Source organism: Callospermophilus lateralis, unplaced genomic scaffold (assembly GCF_048772815.1).
Source record: "Callospermophilus lateralis isolate mCalLat2 unplaced genomic scaffold, mCalLat2.hap1 Scaffold_121, whole genome shotgun sequence".
In the NCBI taxonomy this organism is placed as follows: domain Eukaryota; kingdom Metazoa; phylum Chordata; class Mammalia; order Rodentia; family Sciuridae; genus Callospermophilus; species Callospermophilus lateralis.
The window spans coordinates 2705452-2711514 of record NW_027512399.1 but is presented as its reverse complement, the minus strand read 5'-3'; positions in this window follow the sequence as shown (position 1 = coordinate 2711514).

Below are 6063 nucleotides of genomic sequence, written 5' to 3'. Positions count from 1 at the left end.
TACTTTAATAAATCTTGTAGGTTTGCTCTCATCCTTCATTTGCATGTCTCTCATTGTTTGAATTCATGAAACAAAGAACCAAAAATCCTCATGTCGCAATATCAAAATGCATTCTTATAGATTATAAACTATACAATATCACATGGTACTGAAAAGACACACACACACACACACACACACACAATCCAACTATAAATTGCAAATTGTTTTAAACAACATGTTAAGTGAAATGTGGTTACATTTTCATTTTGAACTTTTCTGGGGCAACTGAGTTAGGTTAATGATTAATGATTAGTTTTTCTCATCACTATTTTATATTAAGTCTATGTCCATACAAATGAGTTCCATTAGTTATGTATTACAGCTTTAAACTATTTACTTATTTACATCTTCTACATTGTTTTAAAACTTTAAATAAATCATTAAGAATGTTTTCTTTGTTACAACCAGAATACTTTGAGGGAATTTCTTATTATGGAGAATTTTGTTAAACAGCATACTGATTATAACCAATAAAAATATCTGTTCAATTTAAAAAATATAAGCAACAAAAAGTAATTTCTATTGACATTTAATTTTGAAATGCAAAAAAAAATACAAAGTGAGTTATATATCTAGTCAATATCAGAATTGCATTTCCCTAAAACATGCCACATTGTAATATGCATATAGAAGCAAATACAAAATTATTCATCATAAAATAGTAATGTCTATCATTCAAAATAATTCCCTTGAGAATTCAAGTTTCTGGCCAGCATAGAAGGCCAGTTTCCAGAAAAAGGACGTGAAGCCAACACATAAAGATAATCTATGATGAGCAAATCTGAGAGATGAAGGGAGAGAAGTTCCAAGAGATCCTCATGACTTGGAATATTAAACCTTCAAGGTTGGAAAAGACAGCAGTGTAAGACACAAAATCAAACACAATATTATAACCCAGAGCAAAATGGTAATGTAAGAAGGACCCTCCAGTGCCCAAAACAGCACATAGGTATCAATTTGAACAGCTATTCACACTAGAAATTATCTTCACATGATGAAACAAGGTAAGAAATCATGGTACCTGGTGTACCATAATAGTAAAAAAGATGGGCTGATGTGGCTAGCCAGCCATGGGCAGTATGTGTATGAACTATGAGAATGAGTACATGAGTGGACTGGACTGATGTGGCCTCTCTATTTGGGCTGGCAACATATGTGTCCTTTTTGCTCACTCTGCCTATGATCTTCACACAAAACCTGATGTCATTCAGTCTGCTGACCACAAGACATCACTAAGCTAGACTCAACCCCTGAAACCTGAACACCCTTATTGGAGTGGAACTTTCTCAAGTGTCTTTCCCTCAATAAAAATAGGATTCAGAATGTCCTCCGCCTCTTTTTTTTTCTGCCTTGCCTGTAGGAGCTGGGGCAGAGGAGCCCTCGCTGAAGAATCCCAAGAAAAAGGTATTTTCTCTGTCTTGTTGTGATTATTTTATACCAACCCAAATTCACCTGGAGTGACCCTCAATTACTTAGTTGCATGTTGTAGCACACTGAGGAACACAGGAAGAAAAGATTTGCTGCATCAGCCTTCGAAATCCAAACAGAGCATCATGTATGAAGATACCTCTTGCTGAGGGGAGGGAGAGGTATATAAAGCTTAGACCTTACACTTGAAATCAATACCAGACAAAACCCAAAGTCCTTTCTCCAAGGACAATGCCAATGAACACAGCCTCTGAAGGCATATTAGGCTTAAACTGAGAAGGTTGCCTCCAACACCATTCTCGACCTTGAGGAACATAATGCAAAAAAAAAAAAAAAAAAAAGACACCATCCACTTGAGAGTAGAATAGGGAAGGAAATTCAGGACTTTGCAACTCAGTGGCAGGACATAGAAACTCAACACTGGAGGATTCTGGTGTTTCTTGTCCCCAGGTCAGTACCTGAGGATGAAGACAATGGAACAACACCAGTCCGGGCAGTATCCCATAACTCCAATAGAACAGGCTTGTATTCTGGTCAGTGTCACCTGTAGCTGCTTGCAGCAGTGATAGACCACAAGTACACCCCAGTAGCATTCAGGATTTAGGAACATAGGCTCAGTTCTGCCTCTACTGCACTGGTCTCAGTGGACTGTGTACTACAGGTGTGATCCAGCTTTGTAGATTGAGGGGAAAGACTGTCATTTTTTTGTTTGTTTTGTTTTGATGTTGTCACAATTTTATTTATTTATTTTTTGTAGAATTTGCATAGGTCGGTTTATTTTATTCTTTTTTTCTGGTGGAAAACTTTGGAGTTAAAAAGTTCTAAATATATGTAATGGTTGCTCATTTTTTCTTTGTTTTTCAATTTGGTCTAATTAGTTGTACATGACAGTAGAATGCCCTTTGATACATCATATATAAATAGAGCATAACTTTGCATTCTTCTGGTTGTACATGATATAGAATCACATTAGTCATGTAGTCATAAATGAACAGAGTAACAATGTCCAATTCATTCTATTATCCTTCCTCCTGTCATACCCCTTCCTCTCCCTTCACTGTCTTATGCCTAATTCAAAGTAACTATATTCTTCCCTAGCCTCATCCTCGTTATTGTGAGTTAGCATCTGCATACCAGCGATAACATTCCATGTTTAGTTTTGGGGGGATTGACTTATTTTACTTAGTATAATAATCTTCAGTTTCATCTCTTTACTGATGTGTGTCAAAATTTCATTCTTATTTAAGGCTAAGTAATATTTTATTTTGTATATATACCACATTTTCTTGATCTGTTTATCTGCTGAAGGACAGCTAGTTTGGTTCATAGTTCAGCTATTGTGAGTTGAGCTGCTTTTAAATATTCATGTCAATAAACTGGAGAGAGCCTACAGAATCGAAGAAAATCTTTATGACATGTAACTCAGATAAAGTATTAACCTCCAGGATATACAAAGAACTAAAAACCATTAACATCAAAAAAGAAAAAAAAAACAAATAACTCAGTCAATAAATGGACTAAGGAATTGAACAGATACTTCATAGAAGAAATACAATTGATCAACGAATATAAAAAACAATGTTCAACATCTCTAGCAATTAGAGAAATACAAATCAAAACTACTCTAAGATTTCATCTCACTCCAGTCAGAATGGCAATTATCAAAAATATGAGCAACAGAACTGGGGTTATAGCAGTGGCAGACTGCTTGCCTATCATGTATGAGGCATTGGGTTTGATCCTTAGCATCACATAAAAAATAAACAAATAAAATAAAACATGTTGTCCATCTAGAACTACAAAAAAATGTTTTAAAAAAGAATACAAGCAACATTAAATGTGGGTGAGGATGTGAGGAAAAAAGTACACTCATACAATTCTGCTGGGAATACAAATTTTCACATTATGGAAAGTGGGATGGAGATTCCTGGGGAAACTTGGATAGAAATCACTATTTGATCTAGTTATCCAACTTCTTGTTTTATATCCAAAAGACTTAAAATCAGCATACTACACTCTGTCATATTTAAAATATTCTCCTGGTCTATCCTGAATAACATACTAGCGGCATATTTGGGATACACTTGGGACTATGGTAACCTTACGTATGCCGCAATGACAATATGCTATTTAGGATCTTTCTAAATGGTATTAGTAACCACAAGCTCAGATCAAATAATCAGATTACATATAATTTGGGCGAGAATAGACACAAAACTGTACTATGAAGACAGACTAAATGACAAGTCTTTGAGATACAAACATTGTCAACACATGCAGGCTCAAGAATTTCAGGTACACTTTACTTAAGGGGCAAAATAAAGTACTGGAAACTGAGCTTATAATAACCAAAAATTGTAGAAACAAGTACAAAGTGTTTAAAACAGGGGCTGTAAGGAAACACAATAAAGGAAAGCACAGAAAAAATAATTTATTACTATGTCAGACAAACTTACCAGAGAGATAAAAGTAATGAAAAAAAAATCAGATAGAAATTTTTGAGCTGAGCAGTAAAATAAATAAAATGAAAAATATGATAGTAGCTATAAAATAGAAGATAGTAGCTCAAATAGAAGAAATAAGGCATTATGTAAAATATTATATTGGATGAGAAAAATGATGAATAAAAAAGAAATAATATGAAAACATAGGATAGCATTAGAAACAAATATTCAGATTATTTAGGCTCAAGAGATAATGGAAGCCAGGGATGGTGACACTTACATATATCCCATGACTATTGAAGTTAAGACAAGAGGATTGGAAGTTTGAGGCCAGCCTCAACAATTCAACAAGACCCTGTCTCAAAAGAAAAAAGAAAAAGGCCTCTGGATACAGCTCACTGCTAGAGTTACCCTGGGTTCAATCTCCAGAACTGATAATAATAATACAGATAGACATGAGTAAAAGCCCAAAAGGTAGAAGAAATTTTAAAGAGAGGACAATAGAAAAATCTCCCAAACCTAGAAAAATGATACAAATATTCTAGTATGAAAAGGTAATAAGGTCCGAACAAATCAACAAAATCAAAGGTCAAAGGTAATAAGTCAGATTCAAATCAACAAATCTATTCAAAACATTATAACCAAGCTTTCAATGGTTGAAGACAGAGAAAGTATTTTTGAGGCAGGAAGAGAAAAGAAATAACTAATATATATAGCTTTTTCTAATTCAAATAGCAGCAGATTTGTCAGTAGAAACCTTATAGAACACAGGAAGCAGCATGAGATACTCTGAATACTGAAGAGGAAATAAACAAACTCTCAACTAAAAAGTACAGCTATATACAAAACTACCTTTTAGAAATTAAGGAGGATAAAGACATTGTCAGATATACTGAAACTCACAGAATTCATAACCATCAGACATATCCAGTGAGAATGCCAAAGGGAATTCTTCAATCTGACAGAAGGAGGTGATACCAAGGAAAAAGAAAATATCACAATGTGAAAAACTCACTATTAAGAATTATGAGAGAAATTCAGAATGCTTTTCTATTGTAAACATGAAGAAGAAATAATCCATATTTGTATTTTGAAGACTAAAATCCAAGAGGGATTCATTTCAGGGATTCAAGGATGATCCACATAAATAAATTAATATATATGACCCACCATAGCACCAGTTATGACATCTCAACACGCAAAGTTTAATGGTCAACTTGAATTGTCACCTTGATTATATTAAGAAAAGCCATGGATTAAGAGGATTATGGGTTTGTCCATAAGGATGTGTTTAAGAATGATTGGCGTGTGGGCTAGCCAATTAAAATGGAGACTTTCCCTAAGGATAGGCAGCACCAACAGATAGGATGATGGCTTAGATGGATTAAAAATTGAAAGAACAAGGAAGCAGCAGCAGATGCAAGTTCAATTTTTGAGACTGATCAAATTATATTAAGTGCATGCATGGCCATGATATGATGAATATGACTATTATGTATAGATAAAATGCATGAACACAAAACATTTAACTGTTTATACTTATTGGACATAATTTAGAGTATATGATAACTGAATACACAATAAATTGTTTAGAGTGTTTTTTCATAAAAACACATTATTTGTAATGTAATATTAAGATATGTTATCTAATCAAAACCAACCAAATAGCTAAAAATCAACAAGTCTAATTTAAAAATAGGTAGTAGGCCCAAATAGGCGTTTCTCCAAAAAATGTATGCAAATAGCCAAAAGCATATGAAAAATTCTGATTATAGTGATAATCATCAGAAGAAATTAAATGCAAAATCATGATAAGATATCACTGTGCACATGGTAAAAATGGATCATATCAAATGACTGAAGGTAAAAGTGCTGGCAGAATGCAGAGAAGTGGGAGCTCCTGAATACCTTTTTATAGAAAATAGTATGGAGGTTATTCAAACTTTAAAAATAGAGGTATCATATAATCCAGCAATGCCACTACTGGCGATATAACCAAAGGAAACAAATTAGTATGTTGAGGAGACCTCAGTCCTGAGATGTTTATTTTAGCACTACACAGGTGGCAGAGAAATGTGTACCTACTAATGAATGGATAAAGAAAATGTGGCATGTATACACAATAGAATTATATTCATCCAATAAAATG